The following is a 15,630-nucleotide window of genomic DNA, read 5'->3' as shown; positions in this document are numbered from 1 at the left end:
AGCTAATTCGTACATGTTTGCAATTTCCCTAAATAAGGCATTGGTCTTGTTGCTTTGAAAAGCTTGGACATTGTTGTTCAACTTTAATAATCTAAGACTGCAAGGCCTGAGAATTATTGTGTCTGAATATGCATCACAAGATTGAAGGAAAGAGTATCTTTGTACTTGTTAAAAATCACTAGCTTTCCTCATTCGGACAGGTTCACAACTTTGATGTCTACTGTGGCATAGCAAAGTCTGTATGATGTCAAATAGGAATGTATCACATAGACTGCGTGGCCTAATGGATAAGGCGTCTGACTTCGAATCAGAAGATTGAGGGTTCGAGTCCCTTCGTGGTCGTTTAATTTCATTAGCTCAGCTAATTTGAACATGTTTGCAAATTCCCGAAATAAGGCATTGGTCTCATTGCCTTTGAAAAGCTTGGACACTGTTGTTCAACTTTTATAATCTAAGACTGAAAGGCCTGAGAAATATTGTGTCTGATTCGGCATCGCAAGATTGAGGGAAAAGGTCTCTTCTTACTTGTTAAATATCACTAGCTTTCCTCATTCGGACAGGTTCACAACTTTGATGTCTACTGTGGCATAGCAAAGTCTGTATGATGTCAAATAGGGATGTATCACATAGACTGCGTGGCCTAATGGATAAGGCGTCTGACTTCGAATCAGAAGATTGAGGGTTCGAGTCCCTTCGTGGTCGTTTAATTTCATTAGCTCAGCTAATTTGAACATGTTTGCAAATTCCCGAAATAAGGCATTGGTCTCATTGCTTTGAAAAGCTTGGACACTGTTGTTCAACTTTTATAATCTAAGACTGAAAGGCCTGAGAAATATTGTGTCTGATTCGGCATCGCAAGATTGAGGGAAAAGGTCTCTTCTTACTTGTTAAATATCACTAGCTTTCCTCATTCGGACAGGTTCACAACTTTGATGTCTACTGTGGCATAGCAAAGTCTGTATGATGTCAAATAGGGAGTTATCACATAGACTGCGTGGCCTAATGGATAAGGCGTCTGACTTCGAATCAGAAGATTGAGGGTTCGAGTCCCTTCGTGGTCGTTTAATTTCATTAGCTCAGCTAATTTGAACATGTTTGCAAATTCCCGAAATAAGGCATTGGTCTCATTGCTTTGAAATGCTTGGACACTGTTGTTCAACTTTTATAATCTAAGACTGAAAGGCCTGAGAAATATTGTGTCTGATTCGGCATCGCAAGATTGAGGGAAAAGGTCTCTTCTTACTTGTTAAATATCACTAGCTTTCCTCATTCGGACAGGTTCACAACTTTGATGTCTACTGTGGCATATTTCAAAGTCTGTATGATGTCAAATAGGGATGTATCACATAGACTGCGATGCCTAATGGATAAGGCGTCTGACTTCGAACCAGAAGATTGAGGGTTCGAGTCCCTTCGTGGTCGTTTAATTTCATTAGCTAAGCTAATTTGAACATGTTTGCAAATTCCCGAAATAAGGCATTGGTCTCATTGCTTTGAAAAGCTTGGACACTGTTGTTCAACTTTTATAATCTAAGACTGAAAGGCCTGAGAAATATTGTGTCTGATTCGGCATCGCAAGATTGAGGGAAAAGGTCTCTTCTTACTTGTTAAATATCACTAGCTTTCCTCATTCGGACAGGTTCACAACTTTGATGTCTACTGTGGCATAGCAAAGTCTGTATGATGTCAAATAGGAATGTATCACATAGACTGCGTGGCCTAATGGATAAGGCGTCTGACTTCGAATCAGAAGATTGAGGGTTCGAGTCCCTTCGTGGTCGTTTAATTTCATTAGCTCAGCTAATTTGAACATGTTTGCAAATTCCCGAAATAAGGCATTGGTCTCATTCCTTTGAAAAGCTTGGACACTGTTGTTCAACTTTTATAATCTAAGACTGAAAGGCCTGAGAAATATTGTGTCTGATTCGGCATCGCAAGATTGAGGGAAAAGGTCTCTTCTTACTTGTTAAATATCACTAGCTTTCCTCATTCGGACAGGTTCACAACTTTGATGTCTACTGTGGCATAGCAAAGTCTGTATGATGTCAAATAGGGAGTTATCACATAGACTGCGTGGCCTAATGGATAAGGCGTCTGACTTCGAATCAGAAGATTGAGGGTTCGAGTCCCTTCGTGGTCGTTTAATTTCATTAGCTCAGCTAATTTGAACATGTTTACAAATTCCCGAAATAAGGCATTGGTCTCATTGCTTTGAAATGCTTGGACACTGTTGTTCAACTTTTATAATCTAAGACTGAAAGGCCTCAGAAATATTGTGTCTGATTCGGCATCGCAAGATTGAGGGAAAAGGTCTCTTCTTACTTGTTAAATATCACTAGCTTTCCTCATTCGGACAGGTTCACAACTTTGATGTCTACTGTGGCATATTTCAAAGTCTGTATGATGTCAAATAGGGATGTATCACATAGACTGCGATGCCTAATGGATAAGGCGTCTGACTTCGAACCAGAAGATTGAGGGTTTGAGTCCCTTCGTGGTCGTTTAATTTCATTAGCTAAGCTAATTTGAACATGTTTGCAAATTCCCGAAATAAGGCATTGGTCTCATTGCTTTGAAAAGCTTGGACACTGTTCTTCAACTTTTATAATCTAAGACTGAAAGGCCTGAGAAATATTGTGTCTAATTCGGCATCGCAAGATTGAGGGAAAAGGTCTCTTCTTACTTGTTAAATATCACTAGCTTTCCTCATTCGGACAGGTTCACAACTTTGATGTCTACTGTGGCATAGCAAAGTCTGTATGATGTCAAATAGGGTCATTTAATTTCATTAGCTCAGCTAATTCGTACATGTTTGCAATTTCCCTAAATAAGGCATTGGTCTTGTTGCTTTGAAAAGCTTGGACATTGTTGTTCAACTTTAATAATCTAAGACTGCAAGGCCTGAGAATGATTGTGTCTGAATATGCATCACAAGATTGAAGGAAAGAGTATCTTTGTACTTGTTAAAAATCACTAGCTTTCCTCATTCGGACAGGTTCACAACTTTGATGTCTACTGTGGCATAGCAAAGTCTGTATGATGTCAAATAGGAATGTATCACATAGACTGCGTGGCCTAATGGATAAGGCGTCTGACTTCGAATCAGAAGATTGAGGGTTCGAGTCCCTTCATGGTCGTTTAATTTCATTAGCTCAGCTAATTTGAACATGTTTGCAAATTCCCGAAATAAGGCATTGGTCTCATTGCTTTGAAAAGCTTGGACACTGTTGTTCAACTTTTATAATCTAAGACTGAAAGGCCTGAGAAATATTGTGTCTGATTCGGCATCGCAAGATTGAGGGAAAAGGTCTCTTCTTACTTGTTAAATATCACTAGCTTTCCTCATTCGGACAGGTTCACAACTTTGATGTCTACTGTTGCATAGCAAAGTCTGTATGATGTCAAATAGGAATGTATCACATAGACTGCGTGGCCTAATGGATAAGGCGTCTGACTTCGAATCAGAAGATTGAGGGTTCGAGTCCCTTCATGGTCGTTTAATTTCATTAGCTCAGAAAATTTGAACATGTTTGCAAATTCCCGAAATAAGGCATTGGTCTCATTGCTTTGAAAAGCTTGGACACTGTTGTTCAACTTTTATAATCTAAGACTGAAAGGCCTGAGAAATATTGTGTCTGATTCGGCATCGCAAGATTGAGGGAAAAGGTCTCTTCTTACTTGTTAAATATCACTAGCTTTCCTCATTCGGACAGGTTCACAACTTTGATGTCTACTGTGGCATATTTCAAAGTCTGTATGATGTCAAATAGGGATGTATCACATAGACTGCGATGCCTAATGGATAAGGCGTCTGACTTCGAACCAGAAGATTGAGGGTTTGAGTCCCTTCGTGGTCGTTTAATTTCATTAGCTAAGCTAATTTGAACATGTTTGCAAATTCCTGAAATAAGGCATTGGTCTCATTGCTTTGAAAAGCTTGGACACTGTTCTTCAACTTTTATAATCTAAGACTGAAAGCCCTGAGAAATATTGTGTCTGATTCGGCATCGCAAGATTGAGGGAAAAGGTCTCTTCTTACTTGTTAAATATCACTAGCTTTCCTCATTCGGACAGGTTCACAACTTTGATGTCTACTGTGGCATAGCAAAGTCTGTATGATGTCAAATAGGGTCATTTAATTTCATTAGCTCAGCTAATTCGTACATGTTTGCAATTTCCCTAAATAAGGCATTGGTCTTGTTGCTTTGAAAAGCTTGGACATTGTTGTTCAACTTTAATAATCTAAGACTGCAAGGCCTGAGAATTATTGTGTCTGAATATGCATCACAAGATTGAAGGAAAGAATATCTTTGTACTTGTTAAAAATCACTAGCTTTCCTCATTCGGACAGGTTCACAACTTTGATGTCTACTGTGGCATAGCAAAGTCTGTATGATGTCAAATAGGAATGTATCACATAGACTGCGTGGCCTAATGGATAAGGCGTCTGACTTCGAATCAGAAGATTGAGAGTTCGAGTCCCTTCGTGGTCGTTTAATATCATTAGCTCAGCAAATTTGAAAATGTTTGCAAATTCCCGAAATAAGGCATTGGTCTCATTGCTTTGAAAAGCTTGGACACTGTTGTTCAACTTTTATAATCTAGGACTGAAAGGCCTGAGAAATATTGTGTCTGATTCGGCATCGCAAGATTGAGGGAAAAGGTCTCTTCTTACTTGTTAAATATCACTAGCTTTCCTCATTCGGACAGGTTCACAACTTTGATGTCTACTGTGGCATAGCAAAGTCTGTATGATGTCAAATAGGAATGTATCACATAGACTGCGTGGCCTAATGGATAAGGCGTCTGACTTCGAATCAGAAGATTGAGGGTTCGAGTCCCTTCGTGGTCGTTTAATTTCATTAGCTCAGCTAATTTGAACATGTTTGCAAATTCCCGAAATAAGGCATTGGTCTCATTGCTTTGAAAAGCTTGGACACTGTTGTTCAACTTTTATAATCTAGGACTGAAAGGCCTGAGAAATATTGTGTCTGATTCGGCATCGCAAGATTGAGGGAAAAGGTCTCTTCTTACTTGTTAAATATCACTAGCTTTCCTCATTCGGACAGGTTCACAACTTTGATGTCTACTGTGGCATAGCAAAGTCTGTATGATGTCAAATAGGAATGTATCACATAGACTGCGTGGCCTAATGGATAAGGCGTCTGACTTCGAATCAGAAGATTGAGGGTTCGAGTCCCTTCGTGGTCGTTTAATTTCATTAGCTCAGCTAATTTGAACATGTTTGCAAATTCCCGAAATAAGGCATTGGTCTCATTCCTTTGAAAAGCTTGGACACTGTTGTTCAACTTTTATAATCTAAGACTGAAAGGCCTGAGAAATATTGTGTCTGATTCGGCATCGCAAGATTGAGGGAAAAGGTCTCTTCTTACTTGTTAAATATCACTAGCTTTCCTCATTCGGACAGGTTCACAACTTTGATGTCTACTGTGGCATAGCAAAGTCTGTATGATGTCAAATAGGAATGTATCACATAGACTGCGTGGCCTAATGGATAAGGCGTCTGACTTCAAATCAGAAGATTGAGGGTTCGAGTCCCTTCGTGGTCGTTTAATTTCATTAGCTCAGCTAATTTGAACATGTTTGCAAATTCCCGAAATAAGGCATTGGTCTCATTCCTTTGAAAAGCTTGGACACTGTTGTTGAACTTTTATAATCTAAGACTGAAAGGCCTGAGAAATATTGTGTCTGATTCGGCATCGCAAGATTGAGGGAAAAGGTCTCTTCTTACTTGTTAAATATCACTAGCTTTCCTCATTCGGACAGGTTCACAACTTTGATGTCTACTGTGGCATAGCAAAGTCTGTATGATGTCAAATAGGGTCATTTAATTTCATTAGCTCAGCTAATTCGTACATGTTTGCAATTTCCCTAAATAAGGCATTGGTCTTGTTGCTTTGAAAAGCTTGGACATTGTTGTTCAACTTTAATAATCTAAGACTGCAAGGCCTGAGAATTATTGTGTCTGAATATGCATCACAAGATTGAAGGAAAGAGTATCTTTGTACTTGTTAAAAATCACTAGCTTTCCTCATTCGGACAGGTTCACAACTTTGATGTCTACTGTGGCATAGCAAAGTCTGTATGATGTCAAATAGGAATGTATCACATAGACTGCGTGGCCTAATGGATAAGGCGTCTGACTTCGAATCAGAAGATTGAGGGTTCCAGTCCCTTCGTGGTCGTTTAATTTCATTAGCTCAGCTAATTTGAACATGTTTGCAAATTCCCGAAATAAGGCATTGGTCTCATTCCTTTGAAAAGCTTGGACACTGTTGTTGAACTTTTATAATCTAAGACTGAAAGGCCTGAGAAATATTGTGTCTGATTCGGCATCGCAAGATTGAGGGAAAAGGTCTCTTCTTACTTGTTAAATATCACTAGCTTTCCTCATTCGGACAGGTTCACAACTTTGATGTCTACTGTGGCATAGCAAAGTCTGTATGATGTCAAATAGGAATGTATCACATAGACTGCGTGGCCTAATGGATAAGGCGTCTGACTTCAAATCAGAAGATTGAGGGTTCGAGTCCCTTCGTGGTCGTTTAATTTCATTAGCTCAGCTAATTTGAACATGTTTGCAAATTCCCGAAATAAGGCATTGGTCTCATTCCTTTGAAAAGCTTGGACACTGTTGTTGAACTTTTATAATCTAAGACTGAAAGGCCTGAGAAATATTGTGTCTGATTCGGCATCGCAAGATTGAGGGAAAAGGTCTCTTCTTACTTGTTAAATATCACTAGCTTTCCTCATTCGGACAGGTTCACAACTTTGATGTCTACTGTGGCATAGCAAAGTCTGTATGATGTCAAATAGGAATGTATCACATAGACTGCGTGGCCTAATGGATAAGGCGTCTGACTTCAAATCAGAAGATTGAGGGTTCGAGTCCCTTCGTGGTCGTTTAATTTCATTAGCTCAGCTAATTTGAACATGTTTGCAAATTCCCGAAATAAGGCATTGGTCTCATTCCTTTGAAAAGCTTGGACACTGTTGTTCAACTTTTATAATCTAAGACTGAAAGGCCTGAGAAATATTGTGTCTGATTCGGCATCGCAAGATTGAGGGAAAAGGTCTCTTCTTACTTGTTAAATATCACTAGCTTTCCTCATTCGGACAGGTTCACAACTTTGATGTCTACTGTGGCATAGCAAAGTCTGTATGATGTCAAATAGGGAGTTATCACATAGACTGCGTGGCCTAACGGATAAGGCGTCTGACTTCGAATCAGAAGATTGAGGGTTCGAGTCCCTTCGTGGTCATTTAATTTCATTAGCTCAGCTAATTTGAACATGTTTACAAATTCCCGAAATAAGGCATTGGTCTCATTGCTTTGAAATGCTTGGACACTGTTGTTCAACTTTTATAATCTAAGACTGAAAGGCCTGAGAAATATTGTGTCTGATTCGGCATCGCAAGATTGAGGGAAAAGGTCTCTTCTTACTTGTTAAATATCACTAGCTTTCCTCATTCGGACAGGTTCACAACTTTGATGTCTACTGTGGCATATTTCAAAGTCTGTATGATGTCAAATAGGGATGTATCACATAGACTGCGATGCCTAATGGATAAGGCGTCTGACTTCGAACCAGAAGATTGAGGGTTTGAGTCCCTTCGTGGTCGTTTAATTTCATTAGCTAAGCTAATTTGAACATGTTTGCAAATTCCCGAAATAAGGCATTGGTCTCATTGCTTTGAAAAGCTTGGACACTGTTCTTCAACTTTTATAATCTAAGACTGAAAGGCCTGAGAAATATTGTGTCTAATTCGGCATCGCAAGATTGAGGGAAAAGGTCTCTTCTTACTTGTTAAATATCACTAGCTTTCCTCATTCGGACAGGTTCACAACTTTGATGTCTACTGTGGCATAGCAAAGTCTGTATGATGTCAAATAGGGTCATTTAATTTCATTAGCTCAGCTAATTCGTACATGTTTGCAATTTCCCTAAATAAGGCATTGGTCTTGTTGCTTTGAAAAGCTTGGACATTGTTGTTCAACTTTAATAATCTAAGACTGCAAGGCCTGAGAATTATTGTGTCTGAATATGCATCACAAGATTGAAGGAAAGAGTATCTTTGTACTTGTTAAAAATCACTAGCTTTCCTCATTCGGACAGGTTCACAACTTTGATGTCTACTGTGGCATAGCAAAGTCTGTATGATGTCAAATAGGAATGTATCACATAGACTGCGTGGCCTAATGGATAAGGCGTCTGACTTCAAATCAGAAGATTGAGGGTTCGAGTCCCTTCGTGGTCGTTTAATTTCATTAGCTCAGCTAATTTGAACATGTTTGCAAATTCCCGAAATAAGGCATTGGTCTCATTCCTTTGAAAAGCTTGGACACTGTTGTTCAACTTTTATAATCTAAGACTGAAAGGCCTGAGAAATATTGTGTCTGATTCGGCATCGCAAGATTGAGGGAAAAGGTCTCTTCTTACTTGTTAAATATCACTAGCTTTCCTCATTCGGACAGGTTCACAACTTTGATGTCTACTGTGGCATAGCAAAGTCTGTATGATGTCAAATAGGGAGTTATCAGATAGACTGCGTGGCCTAATGGATAAGGCGTCTGACTTCGAATCAGAAGATTGAGGGTTCGAGTCCCTTCATGGTCGTTTAATTTCATTAGTTTAGCTAATTTGAACCTGTTTGCAAATTCCCGAAATAAGGCATTGGTCTCATTGCTTTGAAAAGCTTGGACACTGTTGTTCAACTTTTATAATCTAAGACTGAAAGGCCTGAGAAATATTGTGTCTGATTCGGCATCGCAAGATTGAGGGAAAAGGTCTCTTCTTACTTGTTAAATATCATTAGCTTTCCTCATTCGGACAGGTTTACAACTTTGATGTCTACTGTGGCATATTTCAAAGTCTGTATGATGTCAAATAGGGATGTATCACATAGACTGCGATGCCTAATGGATAAGGCGTCTGACTTCGAACCAGAAGATTGAGGGTTCGAGTCCCTTCGTGGTCGTTTAATTTCATTAGCTAAGCTAATTTGAACATGTTTGCAAATTCCCGAAATAAGGCATTGGTCTCATTGCTTTGAAAAGCTTGGACACTGTTGTTCAACTCTTATAATCTAAGACTGAAAGGCCTGAGAAATATTGTGTCTGATTCGGCATCGCAAGATTGAGGGAAAAGGTCTCTTCTTACTTGTTAAATATCACTAGCTTTCCTCATTCGGACAGGTTCACAACTTTGATGTCTACTGTGGCATAGCAAAGTCTGTATGATGTCAAATAGGGTCATTTAATTTCATTAGCTCAGCTAATTCGTACATGTTTGCAATTTCCCTAAATAAGGCATTGGTCTTGTTGCTTTGAAAAGCTTGGACATTGTTGTTCAACTTTAATAATCTAAGACTGCAAGGCCTGAGAATTATTGTGTCTGAATATGCATCACAAGATTGAAGGAAAGAGTATCTTTGTACTTGTTAAAAATCACTAGCTTTCCTCATTCGGACAGGTTCACAACTTTGATGTCTACTGTGGCATAGCAAAGTCTGTATGATGTCAAATAGGAATGTATCACATAGACTGCGTGGCCTAATGGATAAGGCGTCTGACTTCGAATCAGAAGATTGAGGGTTCGAGTCCCTTCGTGGTCGTTTAATTTCATTAGCTCAGCTAATTTGAACATGTTTGCAAATTCCCGAAATAAGGCATTGGTCTCATTCCTTTGAAAAGCTTGGACACTGTTGTTGAACTTTTATAATCTAAGACTGAAAGGCCTGAGAAATATTGTGTCTGATTCGGCATCGCAAGATTGAGGGAAAAGGTCTCTTCTTACTTGTTAAATATCACTAGCTTTCCTCATTCGGACAGGTTCACAACTTTGATGTCTACTGTGGCATAGCAAAGTCTGTATGATGTCAAATAGGAATGTATCACATAGACTGCGTGGCCTAATGGATAAGGCGTCTGACTTCGAATCAGAAGATTGAGGGTTCGAGTCCCTTCGTGGTCGTTTAATTTCATTAGCTCAGCTAATTTGAACATGTTTGCAAATTCCCGAAATAAGGCATTGGTCTCATTCCTTTGAAAAGCTTGGACACTGTTGTTCAACTTTTATAATCTAAGACTGAAAGGCCTGAGAAATATTGTGTCTGATTCGGCATCGCAAGATTGAGGGAAAAGGTCTCTTCTTACTTGTTAAATATCACTAGCTTTCCTCATTCGGACAGGTTCACAACTTTGATGTCTACTGTGGCATAGCAAAGTCTGTATGATGTCAAATAGGGAGTTATCGCATAGACTGCGTGGCCTAATGGATAAGGTGTCTGACTTCGAATCAGAAGATTGAGGGTTCGAGTCCCTTCGTGGTCGTTTAATTTCATTAGCTTAGCTAATTTGAACATGTTTGCAAATTCCCGAAATAAGGCATTGGTCTCATTGCTTTGAAAAGCTTGGACACTGTTGTTGAACTTTTATAATCTAAGACTGAAAGGCCTGAGAAATATTGTGTCTGATTCGGCATCGCAAGATTGAGGGAAAAGGTCTCTTCTTACTTGTTAAATATCACTAGCTTTCCTCATTCAGACAGGTTTACAACTTTGATGTCTACTGTGGCATAGCAAAGTCTGTATAATGTCAAATAGGGAGTTATCACATAGACTGCGTGGCCTAATGGATAAGGCGTCTGACTTCGAATCAGAAGATTGAGGGTTCGAGTCCCTTCGTGGTCGTTTAATTTCATTAGCTTAGCTAATTTGAACATGTTTGCAAATTCCCGAAATAAGGCATTGGTCTCATTGCTTTGAAAAGCTTGGACACTGTTGTTCAACTTTTATAATCTAAGACTGAAAGGCCTGAGAAATATTGTGTCTGATTCGGCATCGCAAGATTGAGGGAAAAGGTCTCTTCTTACTTGTTAAATATCACTAGCTTTCCTCATTCGGACAGGTTTACAACTTTGATGTCTACTGTGGCATATTTCAAAGTCTGTATGATGTCAAATAGGGATGTATCACATAGACTGTGATGCCTAATGGATAAGGCGTCTGACTTCAAACCAGAAGATTGAGGGTTCAAGTCCCTTCGTGGTCGTTTAATTTCATTAGCTAAGCTAATTTGAACATGTTTGCAAATTCCCGAAATAAGGCATTGGTCTCATTGCTTTGAAAAGCTTGGACACTGTTGTTCAACTCTTATAATCTAAGACTGAAAGGCCTGAGAAATATTGTGTCTGATTCGGCATCGCAAGATTGAGGGAAAAGGTCTCTTCTTACTTGTTAAATATCACTAGCTTTCCTCATTCGGACAGGTTCACAACTTTGATGTCTACTGTGGCATAGCAAAGTCTGTATGATGTCAAATAGGAATGTATCACATAGACTGCGTGGCCTAATGGATAAGGCGTCTGACTTCGAATCAGAAGATTGAGGGTTCGAGTCCCTTCGTGGTCGTTTAATTTCATTAGCTCAGCTAATTTGAACATGTTTGCAAATTCCCGAAATAAGGCATTGGTCTCATTCCTTTGAAAAGCTTGGACACTGTTGTTCAACTTTTATAATCTAAGACTGAAAGGCCTGAGAAATATTGTGTCTGATTCGGCATCGCAAGATTGAGGGAAAAGGTCTCTTCTTACTTGTTAAATATCACTAGCTTTCCTCATTCGGACAGGTTCACAACTTTGATGTCTACTGTGGCATAGCAAAGTCTGTATGATGTCAAATAGGGAGTTATCACATAGACTGCGTGGCCTAATGGATAAGGCGTCTGACTTCGAATCAGAAGATTGAGGGTTCGAGTCCCTTCGTGGTCGTTTAATTTCATTAGCTTAGCTAATTTGAACATGTTTGCAAATTCCCGAAATAAGGCATTGGTCTCATTGCTTTGAAAAGCTTGGACACTGTTGTTCAACTTTTATAATCTAAGACTGAAAGGCCTGAGAAATATTGTGTCTGATTCGGCATCGCAAGATTGAGGGAAAAGGTCTCTTCTTACTTGTTAAATATCACTAGCTTTCCTCATTCGGACAGGTTCACAACTTTGATGTCTACTGTGGCATAGCAAAGTCTGTATGATGTCAAATAGGGAGTTATCAGATAGACTGCGTGGCCTAATGGATAAGGCGTCTGACTTCGAATCAGAAGATTGAGGGTTCGAGTCCCTTCATGGTCGCTTAATTTCATTAGCTTAGCTAATTTGAACCTGTTTGCAAATTCCCGAAATAAGGCATTGGTCTCATTGCTTTGAAAAGCTTGGACACTGTTGTTCAACTTTTATAATCTAAGACTGAAAGGCCTGAGAAATATTGTGTCTGATTCGGCATCGCAAGATTGAGGGAAAAGGTCTCTTCTTACTTGTTAAATATCATTAGCTTTCCTCATTCGGACAGGTTTACAACTTTGATGTCTACTGTGGCATATTTCAAAGTCTGTATGATGTCAAATAGGGATGTATCACATAGACTGCGATGCCTAATGGATAAGGCGTCTGACTTCGAACCAGAAGATTGAGGGTTCGAGTCCCTTCGTGGTCGTTTAATTTCATTAGCTAAGCTAATTTGAACATGTTTGCAAATTCCCGAAATAAGGCATTGGTCTCATTGCTTTGAAAAGCTTGGACACTGTTGTTCAACTCTTATAATCTAAGACTGAAAGGCCTGAGAAATATTGTGTCTGATTCGGCATCGCAAGATTGAGGGAAAAGGTCTCTTCTTACTTGTTAAATATCACTAGCTTTCCTCATTCGGACAGGTTCACAACTTTGATGTCTACTGTGGCATAGCAAAGTCTGTATGATGTCAAATAGGGTCATTTAATTTCATTAGCTCAGCTAATTCGTACATGTTTGCAATTTCCCTAAATAAGGCATTGGTCTTGTTGCTTTGAAAAGCTTGGACATTGTTGTTCAACTTTAATAATCTAAGACTGCAAGGCCTGAGAATTATTGTGTCTGAATATGCATCACAAGATTGAAGGAAAGAGTATCTTTGTACTTGTTAAAAATCACTAGCTTTCCTCATTCGGACAGGTTCACAACTTTGATGTCTACTGTGGCATAGCAAAGTCTGTATGATGTCAAATAGGAATGTATCACATAGACTGCGTGGCCTAATGGATAAGGCGTCTGACTTCGAATCAGAAGATTGAGGGTTCGAGTCCCTTCGTGATCGTTTAATTTCATTAGCTCAGCTAATTTGAACATGTTTGCAAATTCCCGAAATAAGGCATTGGTCTCATTCCTTTGAAAAGCTTGGACACTGTTGTTCAACTTTTATAATCTAAGACTGAAAGGCCTGAGAAATATTGTGTCTGATTCGGCATCGCAAGATTGAGGGAAAAGGTCTCTTCTTACTTGTTAAATATCACTAGCTTTCCTCATTCGGACAGGTTCACAACTTTGATGTCTACTGTGGCATAGCAAAGTCTGTATGATGTCAAATAGGGAGTTATCGCATAGACTGCGTGGCCTAATGGATAAGGCGTCTGACTTCGAATCAGAAGATTGAGGGTTCGAGTCCCTTCGTGGTCGTTTAATTTCATTAGCTTAGCTAATTTGAACATGTTTGCAAATTCCCGAAATAAGGCATTGGTCTCATTGCTTTGAAAAGCTTGGACACTGTTGTTCAACTTTTATAATCTAAGACTGAAAGGCCTGAGAAATATTGTGTCTGATTCGGCATCGCAAGATTGAGGGAAAAGGTCTCTTCTTACTTGTTAAATATCACTAGCTTTCCTCATTCAGACAGGTTTACAACTTTGATGTCTACTGTGGCATATTTCAAAGTCTGTATGATGTCAAATAGGGATGTATCACATAGACTGCGATGCCTAATGGATAAGGCGTCTGACTTCGAACCAGAAGATTGAGGGTTCGAGTCCCTTCGTGGTCGTTTAATTTCATTAGCTAAGCTAATTTGAACATGTTTGCAAATTCCCGAAATAAGGCATTGGTCTCATTGCTTTGAAAAGCTTGGACACTGTTGTTCAACTCTTATAATCTAAGACTGAAAGGCCTGAGAAATATTGTGTCTGATTCGGCATCGCAAGATTGAGGGAAAAGGTCTCTTCTTACTTGTTAAATATCACTAGCTTTCCTCATTCGGACAGGTTCACAACTTTGATGTCTACTGTGGCATAGCAAAGTCTGTATGATGTCAAATAGGGAGTTATCACATAGACTGCGTGGCCTAATGGATAAGGCGTCTGACTTCGAATCAGAAGATTGAGGGTTCGAGTCCCTTCGTGGTCGTTTAATTTCATTAGCTTAGCTAATTTGAACATGTTTGCAAATTCCCGAAATAAGGCATTGGTCTCATTGCTTTGAAAAGCTTGGACACTGTTGTTCAACTTTTATAATCTAAGACTGAAAGGCCTGAGAAATATTGTGTCTGATTCGGCATCGCAAGATTGAGGGAAAAGGTCTCTTCTTACTTGTTAAATATCACTAGCTTTCCTCATTCAGACAGGTTTACAACTTTGATGTCTACTGTGGCATATTTCAAAGTCTGTATGATGTCAAATAGGGATGTATCACATAGACTGCGATGCCTAATGGATAAGGCGTCTGACTTCGAACCAGAAGATTGAGGGTTCGAGTCCCTTCGTGGTCGTTTAATTTCATTAGCTAAGCTAATTTGAACATGTTTGCAAATTCCCGAAATAAGGCATTGGTCTCATTGCTTTGAAAAGCTTGGACACTGTTGTTCAACTCTTATAATCTAAGACTGAAAGGCCTGAGAAATATTGTGTCTGATTCGGCATCGCAAGATTGAGGGAAAAGGTCTCTTCTTACTTGTTAAATATCACTAGCTTTCCTCATTCGGACAGGTTCACAACTTTGATGTCTACTGTGGCATAGCAAAGTCTGTATGATGTCAAATAGGGTCATTTAATTTCATTAGCTCAGCTAATTCGTACATGTTTGCAATTTCCCTAAATAAGGCATTGGTCTTGTTGCTTTGAAAAGCTTGGACATTGTTGTTCAACTTTAATAATCTAAGACTGCAAGGCCTGAGAATTATTGTGTCTGAATATGCATCACAAGATTGAAGGAAAGAGTATCTTTGTACTTGTTAAAAATCACTAGCTTTCCTCATTCGGACAGGTTCACAACTTTGATGTCTACTGTGGCATAGCAAAGTCTGTATGATGTCAAATAGGAATGTATCACATAGACTGCGTGGCCTAATGGATAAGGCGTCTGACTTCGAATCAGAAGATTGAGGGTTCGAGTCCCTTCGTGGTCGTTTAATTTCATTAGCTCAGCTAATTTGAACATGTTTGCAAATTCCCGAAATAAGGCATTGGTCTCATTCCTTTGAAAAGCTTGGACACTGTTGTTCAACTTTTATAATCTAAGACTGAAAGGCCTGAGAAATATTGTGTCTGATTCGGCATCGCAAGATTGAGGGAAAAGGTCTCTTCTTACTTGTTAAATATCACTAGCTTTCCTCATTCGGACAGGTTCACAACTTTGATGTCTACTGTGGCATATTCAAAGTCTGTATGATGTCAAATAGGGATGTATCACATAGACTGCGATGCCTAATGGATAAGGCGTCTGACTTCGAACCAGAAGATTGAGGGTTTGAGTCCCTTCGTGGTCGTTTAATTTCATTAGCTAAGCTAATTTGAACATGTTTGCAAATTCCC

At 39.3% G+C, this 15,630-nt stretch overlaps 21 non-coding genes across 21 annotated transcripts; all 21 read left to right on the top strand.

Annotated features, from left to right (window-relative positions):
- The first annotated feature begins 269 nt into the window (after positions 1 to 269).
- trnar-ucg (transfer RNA arginine (anticodon UCG)) lies at positions 270 to 342 on the top strand. Its single transcript has one exon. It is a non-coding gene; the product is annotated as a tRNA-Arg (tRNA).
- A 287-nt stretch (positions 343 to 629) lies between these two features.
- trnar-ucg (transfer RNA arginine (anticodon UCG)) lies at positions 630 to 702 on the top strand. Its single transcript has one exon. It is a non-coding gene; the product is annotated as a tRNA-Arg (tRNA).
- A 286-nt stretch (positions 703 to 988) lies between these two features.
- Positions 989 to 1,061, top strand: trnar-ucg (transfer RNA arginine (anticodon UCG)). The gene has a single exon. It is a non-coding gene; the product is annotated as a tRNA-Arg (tRNA).
- A 647-nt stretch (positions 1,062 to 1,708) lies between these two features.
- Positions 1,709 to 1,781, top strand: trnar-ucg (transfer RNA arginine (anticodon UCG)). The gene has a single exon. It is a non-coding gene; the product is annotated as a tRNA-Arg (tRNA).
- Positions 1,782 to 2,067: 286 nt separating this feature from the next.
- Positions 2,068 to 2,140, top strand: trnar-ucg (transfer RNA arginine (anticodon UCG)). Its single transcript has one exon. It is a non-coding gene; the product is annotated as a tRNA-Arg (tRNA).
- A 2,639-nt stretch (positions 2,141 to 4,779) lies between these two features.
- On the top strand, positions 4,780 to 4,852 carry trnar-ucg (transfer RNA arginine (anticodon UCG)). The gene has a single exon. It is a non-coding gene; the product is annotated as a tRNA-Arg (tRNA).
- A 286-nt stretch (positions 4,853 to 5,138) lies between these two features.
- On the top strand, positions 5,139 to 5,211 carry trnar-ucg (transfer RNA arginine (anticodon UCG)). The gene has a single exon. It is a non-coding gene; the product is annotated as a tRNA-Arg (tRNA).
- A 286-nt stretch (positions 5,212 to 5,497) lies between these two features.
- Positions 5,498 to 5,570, top strand: trnastop-uca (transfer RNA opal suppressor (anticodon UCA)). The gene has a single exon. It is a non-coding gene; the product is annotated as a tRNA-Sec (tRNA).
- Positions 5,571 to 6,492: 922 nt separating this feature from the next.
- trnastop-uca (transfer RNA opal suppressor (anticodon UCA)) lies at positions 6,493 to 6,565 on the top strand. The gene has a single exon. It is a non-coding gene; the product is annotated as a tRNA-Sec (tRNA).
- A 286-nt stretch (positions 6,566 to 6,851) lies between these two features.
- Positions 6,852 to 6,924, top strand: trnastop-uca (transfer RNA opal suppressor (anticodon UCA)). The gene has a single exon. It is a non-coding gene; the product is annotated as a tRNA-Sec (tRNA).
- A 286-nt stretch (positions 6,925 to 7,210) lies between these two features.
- Positions 7,211 to 7,283, top strand: trnar-ucg (transfer RNA arginine (anticodon UCG)). The gene has a single exon. It is a non-coding gene; the product is annotated as a tRNA-Arg (tRNA).
- A 924-nt stretch (positions 7,284 to 8,207) lies between these two features.
- On the top strand, positions 8,208 to 8,280 carry trnastop-uca (transfer RNA opal suppressor (anticodon UCA)). The gene has a single exon. It is a non-coding gene; the product is annotated as a tRNA-Sec (tRNA).
- Positions 8,281 to 9,563: 1,283 nt separating this feature from the next.
- Positions 9,564 to 9,636, top strand: trnar-ucg (transfer RNA arginine (anticodon UCG)). Its single transcript has one exon. It is a non-coding gene; the product is annotated as a tRNA-Arg (tRNA).
- A 286-nt stretch (positions 9,637 to 9,922) lies between these two features.
- Positions 9,923 to 9,995, top strand: trnar-ucg (transfer RNA arginine (anticodon UCG)). Its single transcript has one exon. It is a non-coding gene; the product is annotated as a tRNA-Arg (tRNA).
- Positions 9,996 to 10,281: 286 nt separating this feature from the next.
- trnar-ucg (transfer RNA arginine (anticodon UCG)) lies at positions 10,282 to 10,354 on the top strand. The gene has a single exon. It is a non-coding gene; the product is annotated as a tRNA-Arg (tRNA).
- A 286-nt stretch (positions 10,355 to 10,640) lies between these two features.
- On the top strand, positions 10,641 to 10,713 carry trnar-ucg (transfer RNA arginine (anticodon UCG)). The gene has a single exon. It is a non-coding gene; the product is annotated as a tRNA-Arg (tRNA).
- Positions 10,714 to 11,360: 647 nt separating this feature from the next.
- Positions 11,361 to 11,433, top strand: trnar-ucg (transfer RNA arginine (anticodon UCG)). Its single transcript has one exon. It is a non-coding gene; the product is annotated as a tRNA-Arg (tRNA).
- Positions 11,434 to 11,719: 286 nt separating this feature from the next.
- On the top strand, positions 11,720 to 11,792 carry trnar-ucg (transfer RNA arginine (anticodon UCG)). Its single transcript has one exon. It is a non-coding gene; the product is annotated as a tRNA-Arg (tRNA).
- Positions 11,793 to 13,434: 1,642 nt separating this feature from the next.
- Positions 13,435 to 13,507, top strand: trnar-ucg (transfer RNA arginine (anticodon UCG)). Its single transcript has one exon. It is a non-coding gene; the product is annotated as a tRNA-Arg (tRNA).
- A 647-nt stretch (positions 13,508 to 14,154) lies between these two features.
- Positions 14,155 to 14,227, top strand: trnar-ucg (transfer RNA arginine (anticodon UCG)). The gene has a single exon. It is a non-coding gene; the product is annotated as a tRNA-Arg (tRNA).
- Positions 14,228 to 15,151: 924 nt separating this feature from the next.
- Positions 15,152 to 15,224, top strand: trnar-ucg (transfer RNA arginine (anticodon UCG)). The gene has a single exon. It is a non-coding gene; the product is annotated as a tRNA-Arg (tRNA).
- The last annotated feature ends 406 nt before the right edge of the window (positions 15,225 to 15,630 follow it).

Source organism: Oncorhynchus kisutch, unplaced genomic scaffold, assembly GCF_002021735.2.
Source record: "Oncorhynchus kisutch isolate 150728-3 unplaced genomic scaffold, Okis_V2 scaffold931, whole genome shotgun sequence".
NCBI lineage: Eukaryota > Metazoa > Chordata > Actinopteri > Salmoniformes > Salmonidae > Oncorhynchus > Oncorhynchus kisutch.
This window is presented reverse-complemented; position numbering and strand designations above follow the sequence as displayed.